The following is a 21,491-nucleotide window of genomic DNA, read 5'->3' as shown; positions in this document are numbered from 1 at the left end:
TATGATGGCAGATGTTTGTCTTTTTCTTATTGTTTATAAATTATAAATTATAAATTATAAATTTATAATCAATGGATTTTCTTTTTTGATCCACATTTCTTAAGGATATTTGCTCTGGCAACGGTTTTAAGTTCAATGCTTATCTACAATTTTCCTGAAACAGTTGGTTTCATCTTTAAAAACTGCTTTATTTATTTATTTATTAGTTTTTTAAAACAAGAAATGTAAGTCTGCTGCTATTTTTTTTAAAATCTTTTCAGATACGTGAAGCTGATATATCCCGGTTGTCATTTGCAGTTGAGCTTGCTGAAGAGTTCTATGGAAGGTTGGTTTTCATTCAAATTTGAAAATGATGATCTTATTGTTAAAAACTTAAAATCATATATCATGACCAAAACTGATTTTTTTTTTTTTTTATTTTTTTTTTTTTTGTGAATCTACAGAGTCAAGGTAACTTTTGAACAGCTTGGATATTTTGTTGTTTATCTTACTAAAGATAGTAAGAGTGGTCAAATTTTTGGTTTGACTTTTTGATATAATTACATGGGCAAGATGTCGGCACATTTTGTCTCTGGTTTTAAATAAATTACAGCTTTGGTCCCTGAGTAGTGAGCGTAGTTGAAGTTTCATAAAGATTTTGGTCCATGTGACCTGTAGGTAAACAGCGTAGCTGATAGATTTTTCAAAATGGCCGTTTTACCCTTGGACCAAAACTGGAAAAAAAACAATATTTCACAGGGGCAAAATTTGTAAATTTCTCTTATTTGGTTCCTATGGTGTGTGTGTCTATATATATATATATATATATATATATATATATATATATATATATATATATATATATATTCAGTTTTCGTCATAATGAAAAGTTCAACAGCCAGGCGGTTAACATAGATGACAAGTGGACCAAAATCATAAGGAAACTTGAAAATAAGTTTTTGGAACAAAAATTGCAAAAATCACGTTATGTTAACTGTAATACCCATTTGGGAATTGGTATGCAATTATTTCTGCATAATTCATGTTACAATTTGATATTTTTATTGGGATTTTCTCTTATACAGTATTTTCTTTTTTTATATATATAAACTCAGAACAAAGTCGGCATGATGACTTGGAGTCTCTAGGCTACTGCTAAAATAACAGTCATATTTAAATTGTTTTAGTGGAGTATGAAAATCATTTTCAATTTGTTTAACATGTTTTATGCAAGAATCATAATGTGGAGTTTGCCACTTACTTCAAGTATTGTAGATCTTTAACATTTGATCAAAAACCTAATTATGGATTCTTGAAGCGCCTTTTTCGTGACTTACTTACGCGAGAAGGTATATCCTTTATTCATATAATACAATATTATAGAAATTTAACCACATTTATGCTGTAAAATTTGTATAACATTGTATCTGATGTTTAACTCTTGATAGTATTTTTTGATTAATATGATGTTCTACTTATTTCAGGATTTGATTTTTATTACGTATTTGATTGGGTAATCATAAAGCATCATCAGTCAGAAAAGAATAAACCACATATGGTTAACCGCAGTTGAGTCGCCTCTTCAAACTTTGAAGCTATCTTGGATCGATGGTTGGGCATTTATTGCATTTGTAACCTTAGGGTGTCTGCAATAGAAATGTTTGAGGTATATTCACTGATGTTTTTTTCATAAAAAATTCAGACCATTGTTGTGGTTGTCAATCTCAAACTCGTTCTTATTTAATAATACTGATCCCTATTGCAAGAGAATTTTAATGTTTACGTACTCCATGATCATGGCTACCAAGTACTCCATGATCATGGCTACCAATTTGGAGTCTTGTTACCATATGTGTCAACTTACACATCCTCTTTTAAAAGCTTCTGGAGCTGGAAACATTGTTTTGATTTCATCTGTTGCAGGTCTTGTTCACGTTTCTGTTGGGTCTGTTTATAGTGTCACCAAAGGTATGGTTTGTTTGGCTCCATATTTTATATCTGATTTCATCTAGAAACAGGTAGCTGTTGTATCTATTCAGACTAGGCTTAGAGCAATGGTTCCAAGAGATGAGTTCAGAAAAAAGAAGAAATAAGGCTGCAACTATAGTTCAGGTACTATGGATGAATTACGTTTGTAAAGTATTTAAGAAAATGATTAGAAACAAGGGTGAATTTGTACAGATTAGTTAGCTACTTGCAGGTTGATCTTAAATAAGCAAAGGGGGAATGGATTGTATTTTTTGTATCTAATTTGTTTGTAAAATTTTGTTACAACTTCTATTGATTTGTTTTATCTTTCCATGGAACGATTATTTGTATGACATTAAATTTATGCAATGGATTCTATTTTTTGTATATGATATATTATTTTCTATTATGAAACATTAAATACAAATTTAATTTGAAAATAAGTAAATCTATAAATAATATATTTTATTAACATTTAAAATTATGATACACAAATATGTATGTCGTCTACATTTATGACATGGCCTTTCTTGACAGTGACTTTCTTGATACGCATTGCGTGTCATTAACACGCGCGCCGTACGACATGCGAATGCGTGTCGTCTTCCTTTATCACAGGGCCTTCCTTGATACGCATTACGTGTCATAAATGCGCGTCGTCTCTCTTTATGACAGGGCCTTCCTTGACGCGCATTTGCGCGTCGTCTGAGCCTTTTACGACGCGCAATGAGCGTCGTAAAAGGCTGTTTTTCTAGTAGTGAGCCTCGCAGAGCCTACATCCTATCCGGACCGCTCGTCGGGCCTTCGGCATGACTGTACCGCCTCGCAGGGCCTACAACCTATCTAGACCACCCCGGGAATGTTGGCCTTCAGCACAAAGCAGGATCGTCTCAACCCAACCACCAGAAAAACAATCATGTGCACATAACTATCATATCATATGCTACCATATATAATAGTTAAACCAATCTAACAGATCACTAATCATAACAACTTCCTATTACCAGCATATAGACCTAACCAGTAACTAACATAGCATCGTCCTATATACCAGGATACCGACCTAACTAGGTCACTAAGCATATCAGCATCCTAACTATTAGGATGTAAATCAATAAGCATACCATCCAATAAACCCAAATACAGATCTGATAAGGGCTGACATTGGTGCCTTAGACACCAGCTGAAGTCCCGCAAAGAAAACAACAGCTGCTAGTTGATAGATTCCCGAACTGTCAACATCAAAATTACACCCAAATAGAAATTAGGTTCCAATACATAACCACAAGTCCATGCTTGGGGTAAAAGGATACTTTGCCTCCAACCTAGCTTGTTTCAACCCTAAGGCCCAACTCACACGCCAAAGGCCCAAAAGTCAAGTAATGGGTCAAAGCCTAACATATGGCCCAAGTTTCCAAATTTGGGCCAGACCCCTACATGGTCTTACCTTAAGGCCCATCTGTCAATTCTAGTCCACTCTTGGTATTCCAATTGCTCAATATCGCATAATTTTCAAGGCCTAATTTTCCAAATTGTGTTTGGGCCTTTCTAATGGCCCTTTCCTCAAGAACAATAAATTTAATTAGTCCAAAACCTTGTTTCCAAATGGCCCACGAAGGCCGACATCAACCTAGTCCAAGAAATGCCCCAATCCTGAAGCCCAAAATACAAAGTCCAACCTATCTGAGTATGTAGGGCGTACTCAGCAGTACGATGTGCGTACTCGCTTAATGGCTTTTACGTTGTGCGTACTTCCATCTTAATCCCATTTTGCCATTAAGCACTTAATGCTTTAAGCCATAAGTCCAATCCAGATATCTAAGTCCCAAACGATGTCAAAACCCATAAAGTCAATAACTTGGTGACTATTCATGCCCCAAAAAGACCAAATCTCAAAGTATAACATTCTACTTCCATGGAAATGACTCAAACTTCAACATGGATGGTCTTAAACTCTAAAGCTACCAACCTTATGGACCTTGAAACTCAGAAACACTAAGAGGGGCAACTCAAAGCTCCTGAAATGAAATCAAGACCACTAGATCTCATCTTTGGGACCAAAATGAACTAAAACTCACAAGTAAGAGATCTATGATATCAATGATCAAGTTCAAAGCTTTATACCTTCATCAAGCTGAAAATGAGTCCAAAAAGCCAGATCCATAACCTTTTCCTTGATCCTCATCTTTGCATCAAGCTCCAACTTCTTGAAAATGGACCTAACACTCCAAAAATTAACTTCTTGAAAATGGAACTAACGCCCCGCGTACTACCTTCTTCACTAGTACGCCCTGCGTACTCTTTGTGTATGCCCCGCATACTCGACTAAGCTTGAAAACCACGAAACTTCTGAAGGCCATAACTTATTCTTCATAAACCCAATTCCGACGATCCTTATATCTACAGAAAGGTAACGAGAAACCCTACCCTTCTATCAACTCATACCTTTATTAAAACCTTCTCAACAAAAATCCATTTTTCACAAAAAACCAACTAACACATTACCGAAACACCCCTAGGCTCCAAAACTTGAATTGAACACTCGGATCACTTCCAATACATCGCCAACACCCAAATGGGCCTAGATCCTACTTTTTCAAAAGTTCCAATCATTATGATGACCGATATTCGAGCCATAGACCCAAGCTAGGAGTCGATTAAGAACATGGTGTTACAATGACCCTGCTTGCCAAATTTGTGGCACCCACTCCTGATCGGTAAATCCCTGAATGAGCCTTTCAACACTTCCCACAAGTGTGGACTGGCCGTCCCCTAGATCTAGTATCAGCAGTCTTAGACATATTCTGCATCGGTTGTGACTGTGTCAGGGCCTGCCGCTACTCCCTCGACTACATCTCAATCTCCAACTCACGCTGCCTAGCGGCCTCCTATAGCTCCAACAATGTATCACATCGTTGGATGGAAGAAAACTGACATTTGTAAGTCTTGAGCATGCTCGGATAACGTGGCATCTGAGCCTGTTCAGAAGCAAAATTCGGTCAAAACATCGCCCCTCTTTGTAAACATGCGGGTGATCTCCGTCACCGACTCTTTAACCTACCTCAGATCAAAGAACTCATGTAATTACCTCTCACACTCGACCCGTGGGATATAGAGAGTATAGAACGTATATCTGAACTACTCCCAAGTAACAGCATCTCTCTGGTCATCCATATACGACCCAGTCGTCAACATCCACCAATCCTTTGCCCCAGACCTCAGCAAGTTCAGGTTACATCTGAACTTTTGGTAAATAGGACATGAGCATGTGAAGAAACATCCCTCCATGTCAAACACCTACCTAATGGCTATGATCAGATCCTGAGTCCCATCGAAGGTCGGGGGCTCCGTGTTATCGAAGTCCCGATACTAGAAGCCCCGAATGGATCCTCACCTTTTTGTTGTTACATCTATTGTAGATGTTGCGATAGCCGTCTCATCTAGGGCTACATATATATCATCAAAATACCCTATCATGGTGGTCTTAATAGACCCAAACATCTCCAGAATCTATCCCCAGACAATCTCGACCACCTCGTCGCTTATGATCTCCCTAACATGATCCTCTGTCAACAATGGCCCATCCTAGCCGATAATCTCGAGTGATGCCAGGGCACCCTGATCGACCTGCTCTGATCCCAATCCAGATCCAGTTACAAAACACCTTGTAACCACCATACGGAAAATACACCTGGAAGATATCAGATAATCCGCATAAATAACAGGGAACCAACTCCTAACTAAATCCTAGCAGTTGTGACTTCCTTGCTACACGTATGGGTCCTGTGCTTTCAATAGTATGGGCCCATACCACCTTCCACACCTACGCATATTTGTCTCAAGTATCACCACAACACCCTAATAGTATACATATACATGGTCTTCGCTCAATCCTCACCCCTAAAAGAAGGCTAACTATTTCATAACTAACCTACCGGCCTCACACAACCCACCCATGAAACTTCCACCTACCCTACAACACTCGTGTATGCTAGGCATACATAACGTTGGACCCCCTAGACATATGAATACTTAGTACTACTCTAAGCCCACAACTAAACAAGGAATAGGAAATAAAGTTGAACCAAACATTCTCAGGCTATAAGTTCTTAATTATGTACAACCGTGATGCATTCATTAAGCAACTATAGTCATGATGCCAATCTTATTTAATGAAAACCCTAGGCTATATGGAATCATACAATCAAGCAATTCTATCATGCAATTCCTGAAGATCCCTAGCCTAGTACTAGCATGTTGTTCTAACAAATCACATAATCAAATAACTGCATGATATTTTGGGGTCTAATTACTGGCTACGGTTGATCTTACATTCTGCATCCTCCTTTACTTATTTTGAAAACCATTAAAAAATCATTTTGAAAACAAACTATGGGTCCAGTCAACCATCAGGTTGGAATACCCCATGCTCACAATCATCCGATTGGAATGCTAACATACTAAGGGTCTAATCATCCTCGGGATGGAATACCCCAGGCGCACAACCAACAGGTTGGAATGCCCACATACTACGAGTCAAATCATCATCGGAATGGAATACTCATGGCCAACAACCATCATGTTGGAATGCCTAGGTCTATTGGCTTTCGCACCAAGTAGACAAGCCTCGTCCACCACTCAAACATGTGCATATATATATATATATATATATATATATATATATATATATATATATATATATATATATATATATATATATCAGCTAATCACATAACAGTCTATAGAAATACAAATTGATCTAACAGATCATAGCAACATATAACATCCTATCTACTAGGATACTGATCTAATGGATCATACCATTATATAACATCCTATCCACCAGGATACTGATGTAACGGATCATAACAACATATAACATCCAGCCTACCATGATACTAATCTAACGGATCAAAACAATAATCGAGCATATAACATATTAGGATAGGAATCCAAAAGGGTCGGCCTTGGTACCTTATGCACTTGTGTATTCTGAGGAAAACTCACCTCTCAATTGTAGAATCCAAGTGATAATCTCAAACTATCGAACCACAGCCATGAACTCTACCACCTATATTTACCATAAGACCATTTCCTTAAATTTACAATTCACCAAAATACCCCAGAAGTCAACTAGTCAACCATTGGTCAAAGTCCCAGTCAAGGTCAACAGTCTATGTCGACCCGACTCATCGAGTGCAGTTCACTGACTCGTCGGGTCCTTTCTGAACTCGAGAAGCCATGAAATCCCCTATTGAATCATCGAGTTTCCCTACAACTCTCCAAGTTCATGCATGTATAAACGTTTGGAGAACCCTAACTAACTCTCTAAGTCCATGAATAAATCCTTGCACGACAATCTTCATTGGACTCGCCGAGTTGGCCAATCAACTCGTTGAGTCCCTTCAGTCCAACACGCATTCAGAAGATTTTAAGCTACTACAAAGCTCCGTATTGCAGATCAAGCTTCCCAAGGCATGTTTATCACGTAAAGTTGCAAACTTTACGTGCCTGCAAGGTCTTAAGATCCAAAACCAAGCTAAAGAAGAGATTCTAGGCAAGGGAAATGCACTATCATGCTAAAGGATGAAACTTTATGATTATAAGGACCAAGATGAGCCTAGATCTAAATTTGCAACTTTAGATCTTGGATCATCACCCGAAATGAAACACCAACATGCTAAAATGGCAGCAAAACTCAAATTGAGAATGGTCTAGCTAAAAGGAGATCAAGGTAATGACTTGATACCTTCAAATGATACTAAACCTGGGTAGACTTCAGATCTACACACGTTCCTTGTCTCAAACTTCTTGATCTTCAAGATCCTTGCAACAAGATCTACCTTCTAAGCTTAAAACACACAAATATGGAGAGTAAACACGAATTAGGCTTTCTAGGCTCAAGGGGGCTGTAAGGGAGCCCAAGGGAGGCTGATGACCCTTTAAATTGGGTGCAATACCCTGGATATTAGGGTTTCATCCACCAGCTCCTAGTCGTCGAGTAATGTCCTCCGACTCATCGAGTTGGCCACTTAAAACACACGACTAATTTCGTTCCTACTCAACGAGTTAGGGCATCGAACTCATCGAGTAGACCCTTTAAGATGTAAAATTAATACCCGAGAGTCGGGTTGTTACAATAAATGACCGATGATGAATTACATGGTTCATATTTTATATATCGTAGTGGACGGGTTGGCCTATATACAAAATAATAGATTGAATTTAGTTTCTTATATAGCATCCTACTTTTATTTGTTTCCATTATAGATTTGTAATATTACAATCTATCCAATTTTAGTTGTATAATGGATATAAAAATAGTATACTTTTTTTTATAAACAATGCACTAGGATAATGTGGGTTTAAAAAATAGTTAAAATAAATATGGATATCACAGACGAAGTTCATTGTTATCAAATGTCAATTCTTACTTTCATACCAGGTACTTCACTACCTTTTATTTTCATATTATGACATTGTATGTTGAAGAATCTATCTAACATTATCCGAATATAACATTGTACTTCTAATATTTTCTTATATTCTAAAAAATGTATCAAGCTACAAGTAAAACAAATCTTATATTTGGGTGACATTTTTATAATTAGTAAATTCACAAAATGACAATGTTGTAATGTGAATAAATGAAAATATGGTGCTATCACAAAATAGAAACACACCTAAAATCTTTACTCATAATAGCGATGTACTTAAAAATTGTTGTTGACAATAGCGACATGTATCAAAGAAAGTATAAAGCACATAAAGTAGTGAAATGCAAGTATATTGTTGTTATCAGTATGGATATGAAAGTAAGTTGTTATTACGGGGAACATATAAAGTACATTGCCCCTATGGGTCACTAGAATAGCATACATAACGGTTTCACGTATTTGTCCCTTTCTTAAGATGACAATATAAATATCCCACTTTAAACTACATGGATGAGTTCAAATTATTTTACGGTTTGAGCTCCTATAATTATAAAACCATTAAATCCAACTAAACATTGAGTTATTTTACAAAAGATAATTAAAAATTCAAAACAATTATTTAACACACTAGTTTTGAAACAATCCATTTTTGGTCAATATCTTATAAAGATAAATCAACCATCTATTTGGAAAAATCTTAATAAGTAACAATGCTTTTTGAGTTAACGACAAATTTCACACACGAACAAATATAAGAGGAAATTAAATTTTTGGTTCCTAAGTAATGTTGATTTTTCTCAAATTTAGTCCTAATGTAATGCATAAGTAATGATCCCTTCCACATTGTCAGAGATATCCATTCACCTCTCAAAGCAAAAATAAAACTGTAGGAAAGGAGTCTAGCTAGTATTTAGAGCAAGATTGTATCTTCCAAGAATAATCAGACCATGCTTTCTTTTGTTTCACATGGTGAGAGAAGCTTCATACACATCATCATGCTGAAATAAAATGTATACAAATTAATTTAATTGAAAATGTGTATTCTATGATAGGATTCTAGACTACAACATTTCAAATTGTTCATCGCATTATAGATAAGCTGTTTTATTTTTGATTTTTTGTCGCATTCTAGACATGTCAAAATATGGGTTTAGTATAAGGAACAAGCAATACAAACACCCTATTACCAGTTCTTTAAGACTTCAAAAGCTAACTAATAACCCACAATAGCATTCAACATTTTCTGATTCTAAAAAATGTGACTGGCCAAACTAGTGCGTAGTATTTTGAACTAGGTTTACACATCCTAGAGTATGGGGTTTTTTATATAACACTATAATAATGAAAGAAATAAGTAATAAAAGAAAGAACATACTCGAGAAGCAAGAATACACACGTGAAACCAGAATATCTTCACACTAAGGTGTTATTTTTACTAATTTCTAAGAGTCTGAAATTCTATTCCTTGAAAGTGGTGAGTACCACATTCCAAAAGTTCTCTGAGTTGGGAGACCACTCAAATGTTCCAGGACGACATTCAGGTCTGGATTGACCCTTTTCAGACTAGTTGGTTAGTTTACCAATTAACAATATTGAAAGTTATGTAACGATAATTTTTATCAATATCTCATCTTTATGCCTTGTTTCCACACCATTTTAAGTATGTAATTATAGTTTTACATGGTAATTTTGTAAGCCTTCAACTCACCTTAAAGATATCTTGAAGTTATTAGAAACTTGCTAGTATTAATGATTTTTGTGGTTTTTGTATGTATCGTTTAATGTATTGAATTATCTTGATTTGAATTCTTCCTTCAACTTCTTATTTTTTTTTGAAAGTCACAAATGTATGAAGTGGCTTACTCCTAGGAGAAATATTTTGCCACTGATATTTCCATTTTTACACACATTTTTAGGAAATATTACATTTTATCTAATATTTTGGTTATTTGCAAAGATATATGATACTTATGAGTTCAAATTATATTTTGCAGCCAAAAGGAACAATCTTGAAGATTGAGGACCATAAATGACTAAAACATGAACTTTGGATGGAAGCTTTAAAGAAGAAAAATCCCTGCAAAAATCCTATATCATGACGTGGCAGTACAATTCACGACGTAGAATGAGTGTTCTAGAAGATAAGTGCACGGGAAGTCAGAGTCCTTGTCCAATAAGCATTTATCTCAAGTACACGACGGTAAACCCATGTTCACGTCATGAAATGTGAAAATTTCAAAAACTAGAGGTACTCGTTCATTTTCACGGTTTGAGGAGGCTTGGAAGATTTTCAGAGAGATTTCTGCAGAAGAATTATTCAGAAAAACCAAGATTAAACATTCTAGTAAGGAGATCTAATTGAAGAGCGAAGGATTGAAGAATAAACTCATCATCCTAGTTTGGTACACTATGATAATTGGCACACCCCCAAACCAGAACGTCGGAAACGTTTGGGGGCGGAGGACGTCATATTCAGTATCATAACAACTGCATAGTAAGGAAAGTACACACCACCATATATATATATATATATATATATATATATATATATATATATATATATATATATATATATATATATGTCACACCTCGAAACCGATGGCGGAAACGTTCCGGGGCGGAGGACGTCATGTAAAGTATCACAACCAATGTACATAGTAAGCATAGTAAACATGAAACATTACATTACATAGATTCATTACATTTGTTTGAAAGTAGAAAGCAAAGTAATACATGCTTACGGATACATAAGTTTTAACAAAAGTTAGACGTGACTTCCATCTGCTCCGTCTTCTGCAAAAGGATGCGGATACCTGTCTAAGGAGAACCTGAGAATACAAGCAGTTTAAAAATCAGCATAAAGCTGGTGAGTTCATAACCTATTTGTCTTTGTAAAAAGATCATGTTTCCTTTAGCTTTTTGAAAAGTTGTTATCCAAGAAAATCCCATATTTTCTTATAAAGACAGTTTAGTTTTAGTTCTAAAATTTCCTTTCGATACAACAGTAGGTAGTTTAATACGTAAGACTATATATTGAAAAATCCCTGGGAATACCATCCAGGACAATAGTAGGTTTTAATATATACAACCATAGACTTTAAAACCACTAGGAATACCATCCAGTAAAAATGTAGATATAAAGATCACTAGGAATACCATCAAGTACAACCGTAGTTATTTTTAATACATAAAAATATAGATTGAAACCATAGGAATACCATCCCGTATCACAGTAGGATGTTCTAATACTCAAAACTACATATTGAAAACCATGGGAATACCATCCCGTACCACAGTAGATATAAAAACTATAGATCAAAGATAGATATAAACTTCTGTGAAGCATGTATTAGATTGTAGAAGCTTCGGTCCCCATTGTACGGAATGGGTTGTCCCTGTTCGCGACTCCACCTATTTAGGTTCGTTACCCACAGAGGCGTCGGGCCTTGAAATCCCGTTTGAGGAATAGGATTTTGAATTGGAGCCACTAAGGGTAGGTAATTTTCCTCAGGATGTGGGTCTGAGTCTTCTTGTATTTCTTCTTTTGGAGCATTCTCTATCCATCCCCCATTATCTTGGTTTGGGTAGTAGAGGTCTCCTAGTAGATGGGCTCCGACCATTATGTCTTTACGAGAATAAGGATATAAGAATTGTCTCAAACTAAGGAACATAAGGTTTGACATCAAAGTTAAACTATTATATGAATAAGATACTCCTATAGTATTTTAAATGTATATTTGATTCTAAGGTTTATAAGTTTGGTAAGTTTTAGACTTGTTGTCCACTGTAGCTATCCCCTGGTATATGTTGGTCGGCTCTCGGACAAACATAGTTGATCAGGGTATATTCATCCCAGTCCCGATTATGTATTCCAAGGCATACCTGTATTGCACACCTTATCTATAATACTTCTATATTGTTTTCATTATGATACTGACCCTGTTATGAAATGAGATCATGTATACTTTATAAAAATTTATATTAAAAAGTATAACTCTTAGTCAGAGTGTTTTTTTTGTCCAGTTGTGTTTATAGTTGTATATCAAAAATGGTTTCGACATACTTAGTTCACAATAAAAAATGCTCTAATACCAATCTATCACACCCCAAAACTAGAACGGCAGAAAAGTTAGGGGCGCAAGACGTCATATTCAGTATCATAACAATTGCATAGTAAGGAAAGTACACACCATATATATATATATATATATATATATATATATATATATATATATATATATATATATATATCAAAAGGTTTACATGATTACAATTTGTTACATGTTCAAAAGTAAATTACAAAATCATGCTGCAAAAGAGGTTATTATCGCCAGAGCGTAAATCTCCAAAAGTAATTGCTAACCTTGCTTAGAGGTTTCCTGAGAATACAAGTTATTTCAGGAAAAAATGACAACAATTAAGTTGGTAAGTTCATAAGTATTTAATGTCAATATTTTTATATGTTTGACATACTTAGTAGTCTTCTACCAAGACCCGACTGTTTTGAATGTTTGCTTCTAGAAATCCAAAAATTTTCCATAAGTGTGTGGTAGTTTAAAAGTTCTAAAATTGTAATGCAATAGTGTTTTTCATGGCTAGAATAGTAGATTTATGTATGTATAAAATCACTAAGACATTTGATAACCCCATCAATCAATGTGTTTTTAATACTCCATGTAAGTTTTATAACCATGCTATTGAGCCAGACTGCCTGTAACAACGTTCTTCAGATGTTGGAATGTTATGACGTTTGTCACCCCAGACCTGCCGGTCTCAGTATTGCTAACAATTTAGGTGCGGGATTGTCAATCCCATATAGATCTATACACAAGTATCACGCTCTCCCTACAAAAGATTAGGGTATATAATACAGGACTTTAACTGCATACTTGAAAGTACATGAAGTTGAATGGCTCACAAAACTTAGTATCAAATAGATTTACATATGAAGATTTCATTTGTTCTTGTATATGAAAGTATTTCGTTGCTATTGTACTTATAATATGTAAAATCTCACGATTTCTTTGTAAACTATACCTATTATAGGTTTTCTAAAAGTGTTCCGTTTGTATAGTAAACCCTAGTGTGCTGTCGCTTTGTATTTAAAGTATAACATTTGTATTAACATTATTGAACATTTATACTCAAAATATAAATAAAGTGTTTGATATTTATATAACAACATGTTTTATTCCAAAAGGACAGGGCGTTATCGTGATATGTAGCATGAGAATCTTTTCGTATGATAGTTATAAATCACATATGATTTGTTATATAACAAAAAGTATAGCAAAAGATTGATGCTTTTCACACGAGGATAATTGTGTTTTTACTTGTATTCTCCCCCCCCCCCTGTTAAAAGTGTATGAAAGAATTTACAAAGCATTTGAAAACGTAGTTGTAGGGGTATGAACTCACTTGATAGATCGAAGAAGGTGAGACAAAAACCGAGCATAAATTCGACGGGAGAAAGTTCATTTCTTGGGTTTCTCGGGAATCTCGGGAGCATAAAACTTCCTTCGGAACTTGGATATGAAAACCGGGACTTCAGGATGGCTTTGAGGGTTTAAACGTAGAGCTTCGGCAGTAGAACGAAGAGAATTGAGCACCTAAACATGAAGTCATCAGTTTCTATTTATAGGGGCTCAATTTGAGGGTTCGCGTCGTGAGCATGGGTGGCGCATGTCGTGAGCTCGACCTGGTCTCTTCCCGTAGACTTGGAGACTCGTTGATAGGCTCTGGAACCCATCAGTCATAGTCTTACATCGTGAGCTTCTGGCTTACGTCGTGAGCTGCCTGACAGCCTCAAATTTTGTGTCTCGAACTTGTAAAATCCATATTTCCGCGTACGAGCTCCGTTTTCATCATTCTTTACATGAATGCGTAGGTGAGAATATACTCTACAACTCTCGTTTAGACTTCGTCGGCTAATTTTGATTTTATTTTTATTTATTTATTTTTAACATACCGGGACACGAAAAGTAGGGGTTAACAAAATAACCGAAAAACCGAACCATAACCAAATTAACCAATATAACAGAACCATAAGAACCGAACTGTTTTAAAAATCATTGGTTCGGTTTCTAATTTTTGTTAACCGATAACAAACGGTTCGGTTATGGTTTTATAGGTTAAGCGAACCATTATTAACTGAACCGTTAGCTTTATATTTTAATGCATAAAAATTATGGATTATATATAAAATAATATAGTAAAACTTATTTAAGATCCATTAAAATTTTAATATATAATTCATTAATCATCACTTATCAGGAGATGAACATGCAATCAAACCATAAAAGGATGATCACGTAGATTATGCATACACACATAATTTTCCAATCATGCATTGAGTTATATTATTGATTAGTGTTGTAATTCCTAATTGGCTAATTCTATAATTTTTAAATATTATTCACAATTAATTTAATCTTCACACTCATGATCCTAATCGGAGGCTTCTCACACCGTTAATCCTAATCAAAGATTGTTTTAACTTTATAGTTCTATTCGAAGGATTTTTTTTTAATTTATAATCAAAACTTCTAGGTAAGTTAAATTTTTAGTTCTTCTTCACTTTATGGTATATTAAAAATGTATTTTTTCTAAAAAAATTGCTTTTTATTTACTGTTTTTACTTAATCACATTGAATGTATATGAGTGATTGTTTTTTATATAGATAACACGTAATATAAATGTTTAACAATTTTATTTTATACTTTTTGATTTAATCGCATTGAAAATGTATGAATGTTTGGCTTTATTTTAATGTTAATATCAATTATCAATATACGAAGTTATTAATGTCAATTTTTTTTAATTTGTTATAATTTTATTGAATGTGACTATGTGTTATCTCACTCTGAGTATAAAATATACACATTTTATTCTATTACTATAAGCTACGTTATAAACATTGGTGCAGAGGACTTTTTATATTCTCTTTTCCTTTTTATGTCACTATACTTTCGCCATTTATATTATTTTGAACATTATGGTTAACCATTATTAACCATTAACCAAAACCGTTAACCGAAAAAAACCATTAACTATACCAATATTAACCATACCCAATGGCTACCAAAATACATTAACCAGTCATAATGGTTATGGTTCGGTTTTGACTAATAACCGAACGAAACCGCCCCATACACACCCCTAACGAAAAGTCCGTTAAAAATCCATAAATTCTTCCTCCGATGTCTATTTTCGTCTGTCTTTTTACCGTTGTACTAATATTTTCGAGATCTTTGATTCTCATTTAGATTGTGTTGGCTAAAATTCACTTGATCTCTATCTCGAGTTTTTCGTTGTCTACTGCTATGTCTGAAACTTCGAAAAATCATAACTTCCTCATACGAAGTAGGATTTTAGTGTTTCGTTTGTGTACGTTTACGGTTTAATGATATCTAAAACTTTTATTTAGATACCTATGGTTGAAAAGTATTTTATTGAAATTTCGTATTTTACCCTTAATAGTATTTTACCAGTTTTGTTGCAGATCTTCGATTGGTCATAACTTCTTCGTTCTAACTCGGATTTCAGTGTTCTTTATATTTTTGGAAACCTTGTAACGATATCTACCACTTGGTATATCACAATTATGTTTTGATAGAAGTTAACTTTTGACCCTAATTTTGTTAGGGTTACATTATCACCCCCGTTAGAGGGAATTTCATCCCGAAATTCGCATTTTGACTGGAACTTCAATTGTTGACGACAGGTGTGAATGCTTCTGATCCATCTGTTCTTCTTGTTCTTTTGTGACTCCAACTCTTAGAGTGGGTGTTCCAGCAGATCCTCATCACTTCGTCTATTGCTTCGACTGATAGTGGTCGTGTGTGTTTGGGTTTATTTGTCTATGTCTATCTAAATGTTAGCCTGTTCACCCATAGTATGGGGAAGATTTGTCTTTGAAGTTCATGTTTGAATTCATTCCTGGTTTATCTATCACCGCCTCGTATATATAAGTCATATCTACACTTTGCAGTGGTAGGTAAACTGTATTCATTCCTAGCCTCTGTTCTAGAACTTGACTCGTTGTACGCATGCTATTCCTCAATACTCTATCAGTAATAGTTTAGGAAGGTTGCAAAGGATATCGTACCCCTAACATGAGTACTACGAGATTTTGAAACTAGAAACGATTTGGGAGTTGTGTCGGGTTTGTCCCTATAAATTGATAGGGTTTCATTAGCCAATGGTGAAACTGAAGGGTCTTTTCATAGCACATGCAATTGGCATGGTGAAGACAAAGCCAATCCATTACTAGTATGTATTTTGGGAACTTCTTATTGTAACAAGTGTGAAGTCGATCGGGAAGGGTGTTCATTAGTGTGATAGTGCGCTCTACGTATGTGATTTCAGTGTTTTTAATATATCTTGGTTACTATGAAGGTTTTGCTTAATGGTTGGGGTGTTTGTTTGAATAGATTCTTAAATTTGTGAGTCACGAAACTCTTCTCCGCTACTATTATTCAATGGAATGCATGTAAATGAGTTATCGAAGTGAAATGTACCCGTAATACTCGTGGGATCTGCAACGGCTTCCTCTTGGCCATTTGCGAATACTCGGCCTCCTCTCCTAGCATTCATGTTGTTGGCTTTCGGGCAGTCCCTTCGGAAGTGCCCCGTTGCTCCACACTCATAGCAAGTACGGCCAACTCCTAAATTTGTGGTTGGAGCGGGTGGTTGGATTGGTCCTCTACAGTAGCGTACGGTGTGCCCTTTGCTGTTGCACCTAGCGCAATACATTTCACAGCAAGGTCCATGATGATGAAAGTTGCATCGGTTTCACTTAGGCTGGTTGTCGTTGTATGACCTTAGGGGTGTTAAGGTGGTAGGAATAGTAATTGTGTGAGCTGTCACCATCTGTTGTCTTTTGGGAGGCCCTTGATTCAGACTGTTCCATTTCGTATTCCAGGATTTTTGTTTCCTGTTACGAGGTTTGTGTGTTGGAGTATTCTTATGATGTGGCACTCGTTAGTTTCCTTGATTGTTGCAATGATTTGAATTGTCGACACCTTTCCCAGGTTTACTAGTATTACTTGTGTTGATATAATCCATGCTCGTTGATACGGAGATTGTGACAGCAACGTGAAGATTAACTGAGTCTATATGCAGAAGTGGTGTGTCGTCGGTTGGTTGATTACTTCCAAGTGAAGACATGATTCTGTTACATGATGAGAAACAAGTTGGTTAGATAACTAGGATCGTTGTTAGTTGGATTCTATACGTATAATTTCCTCACTTTGTTATTCGGTTTCTAATGTTCCGAAATACATTCCTTATGATGTATTTATACTTCAGGGTTGAAATAGGTATCACATTTATGTTTAGTTTTAGCAATTTAGGGTAGAAATGTTGAGATCTCAAGTTGATCTGGTTTCATGAGTTTTGGGAGAGGGTATATCCTTTACTTATTGAGTTATGAAGAAGGATGTGATGTACCTATCTCATAGTGTGAGTAATATAATTACCAACTCATTAGGTAATAATAACTATTACTTAATAGTCTGAAGTATCAGGTTCTCTTCCACCTCGTATGCTTCCCGAGTGGTTCCCTCTGTTCTCTGTCCTCTCCTCTGTTGTAATTGTGTGTTTCACACAAGGATAACTGTGTGTTTACTTGTATTCCCCCCATCCCTTAAAAGTTTATGAAAGTATTTACAAAGCATTTGAAAACGTAGTTGTATGGGTATGAACTCACTTGATAGATCAAAGAAGGTGAGACAAAAAACCGAGCAGAAATTTGATTAGAGAAAGCTGATTTCTCGGTATTCTCGGGAATCTCGAGAGCGTAAAACTTCCTTCACAACTTGGATATGAAAACTGGGACTTCAGGATTGCTTCGAGGGTTTAAACGTAGAGCTTTGGCTGTAGAACGAAGAGAATTCAGCACCTAAACCAGAAACCATCGGTTTCCAATTATAGGGGTGCAATTTGAGGGTTCACATCGTGAGCATGGGTGGTGCACATAGTGAGCTTCACCTGGACTATTCTTATAGACTTGACGACTCGTTGGTAGGCTCTGGAACCATTAGTCACAGGCTCACGTCCTGAGCTGCCTAACTGCCTCAAATTTTGTGTCTCGAATTTGTAAAATCTGTAACTTCCACGTACGAACTCCGTTTTCAACATTCATTATATGCACGCGTAAGTGAGAATATACTCTAGAACTCTCGTTTAGACTTCGTCGGCTAATTTTGATTTTATTTTTAATTATTTTTTTTAATAGGCCGGGACACGAAAAGTCCTTTAAAAATCCATAACTTCTTCCTCCGATGTCTGTTTTCGTCTGTGTTTTTACCGTTGTACTAATATTGTCGAGTTCTTCTATTTTCATTTAGATTGCGTTGGCTAAAATTCGCTCGATATCTATTTCGACTTTTTAGTTGTTTACTGTTATATGTCTGAAACTTCGAAAAATCATAACTTCCTCATACAAAGTAAGATTTGAGTGTTTCTTTTGTGTACGTTTACGGTTTAATTATATCTAAAACTTTTATTTAGATACCCAAGGTTAAAAATTATTTTATTGAAATTTCGTATTTTACCCTTAATAGTATTTTACCGATTTTGTTGCGGATCTTCGATTGGTCATAACTTCTTCGCTATAACTCGGATTTCAGTGTTCTTTATATTTTTGGAAACCTTGTTACAATATCTACCACTTGGTATATCCCAATTCTGGTCTTATAGAAGTTAAATTTTGACCCTAATTTCGCCGGTGTTACAATTATGTCTTTTATTATTGGATTTTTGTTCTTGTTTTTAGCCATGAGTAGTTAAATCTAGTAGCTTTCGTTTAGCTAGATGAAGCTTAAACACTATCGTTTAGTCTAATGAATTACGGATTTTAATTGTTGGTTATGAGCTTGTGTTTGATTATCTCTACCTAGCATGTTAATATTTGATATTGTGATTGCTTGAAATCAGGTTTTGTGTAGCTTAGTGAACATTAAATTACATGAACTTGTTACCTAGTATTTTAATGACCATTAAATTACTAGATTTAGAATCGACCATATCTTTGATAAGTGATAAAAGTATCTAATTTAGATGTGGTTGAGAACATAAATTGTGACCACAATTGTGTTTATTTAGATCAATCTTATATAGCTTATCTACGTATTATAAATGATTATGTGTTTAGTATTGTATGACCATACATAGTTTTACATGGATTAATGTAAACATTAGTAAATTTGGACTTTAATTGCTAATAAAATCATATTATATAACCAACATTAATAATCCATAATTAATAGCTAACCATAGAGTAGAAGTGGATTCGAAATATATGAAAGTGTTTTAGTAATTGATTGAAATCATTAATTAAGTGACTAATTTTGTCTGAACTTGCAAAATAAGAATAAAACCAATTAAACTCTTGTTTGTTTTAGATTATTTTTTAGTAGTTAAATTAGTTAATTAAGTATGTTCCTTGTGTTCGATACCCAACTATTAGTGCTATATTATTTGCGAAAATGTACAGTTTCTTAAATCGTAATAGTTAGTTAAATAGTTGGTAAAACTAATAGGTGTAGGAATACTACATGCATCAAGTTTTTGAGGTTGTTGTCAGGGAAAGACTATTTAGTTTAAGATTTAATTGTTTTAGGTTAATCGATCATTTTTGTGTGTTTAAACATGCAAAAAGTTAATTTTTAGCATTAGTTTTTTTTTGAATTGCTGAAATCACGACATGAGCCTTAAGCCCAGGACGTGATTTCGGATGTTCTACATTTAATTTTGTTTTCAGCTTCTGTTTAGTTTTTCTGATTCAACACGAAGTTTTCAAACTAGCAGTGGTACATGACCCATGGATCCAATGCACCTTTGATGCCACCGTTTGAAGAACCAGAGTCAGGCCTTCGTAAAAAGATGAACAAGAATGTAGGAAAACAAACCTACCAAAGAAATCACCATTCGAAGATATTAAATCGGTTTTGGTAAGAAGAAAGGAAGGAACGTATGAGAATAAAGCGATCCCCAAAGGACGAAAGCAAGGTTGAAAGCATTGAGGAGACTACTAATACACAAGAATCAAAATACAAGTCCGAAACCAAATCAGAAAAATAAGAAAGTGAAACCGAAGACGAGCCGAATAACAAAATGGCGGACATTGCCGACATTTCGATAGAAACATACAAGAAGGGAATTCGAGAGCACATCGGTCCAGGTTTAGTGCAACCCACAATTCTTTCAACCACAAGGACATCATGGATTACTTCAACATTCCAAATGTTCCACATGATACAGTGTTATTGATAATGCTTCCAGTCACTTTTAAAGGAGCTCCTAAAGGTTGGTTGAAGGCAATTCCACTCGGTGCCATTACTACATGGGAATAAATGCATGAACAATTATTAAAGCAATTTTTCCCACCATAAAAAGTTTCTAAACTCAAAAAGGCGATAGCTAACTTTGAACACCAACCGGGGGAATCACTTTATGAAGCATGGAAGTGTTACAAGGGATGACATCGAAATTACCCCCAAAATGAGTTAAATGTGGAACAAGAAGTATCAATATTCTATGATGGGGTAAATGTGATGATAAGACAACTTGTTGATTCTCAAGGACCTTTGACAAAGAAAAATCCCACTAAATTAAGGAGCTAATTGAAGAGTTTTCTAAGCCTTCGTCTGAGTACCACAATCCTCGAAATGATGGGGAAAAAGGAATTAGGAGTGGCACATCTGAGGACATGGTGGCTGTGTTACTTATGTTGAATAATATGGACCGATGAATGACAAAGATGGACCAATCAATACATGTTATTTGTGTTGGTTATGAAAGATGCAATGGTCCATATTTGACAAAAGATTGCCATTTGGATGAGAACGGGAACAAGAAAGATCAAGTATGCTACTCAAGTGGAGACCGCTATGATGAACATAGGTGGAAGCCAAAAGACGAATGATTGCCATAGGATGAATACAAAAATCAAAAAGAACAAAAATTTAGGAAAACAGGCCAATGCTTTTACCAAAAAGAGCAACCATAACCTCAAAGAAAGTTGACTTAGAGTCCTTGCTTACTTGGTTGATGGAGGCTTTGGAAAAACTTAATGATGAGATCGATGCGACGATAAGAGACCA

General features: G+C 35.3%; 1 non-coding gene across 1 annotated transcript; it reads right to left on the bottom strand.

Moving 5' to 3' along the window:
• Window positions 1-20,789: 20,789 nt before the first annotated feature.
• LOC145027963 (small nucleolar RNA R71) lies at window positions 20,790-20,896 on the bottom strand. The gene has a single exon (XR_013675723.1). It is a non-coding gene; the product is annotated as a small nucleolar RNA R71 (small nucleolar RNA).
• Between the last annotated feature and the right edge of the window lie 595 nt (window positions 20,897-21,491).

Source organism: Lactuca saligna, chromosome 1, assembly GCF_052625555.1.
Source record: "Lactuca saligna cultivar CGN05327 chromosome 1, ASM5262555v1, whole genome shotgun sequence".
Taxonomy (NCBI): domain Eukaryota; kingdom Viridiplantae; phylum Streptophyta; class Magnoliopsida; order Asterales; family Asteraceae; genus Lactuca; species Lactuca saligna.
This window is presented reverse-complemented; position numbering and strand designations above follow the sequence as displayed.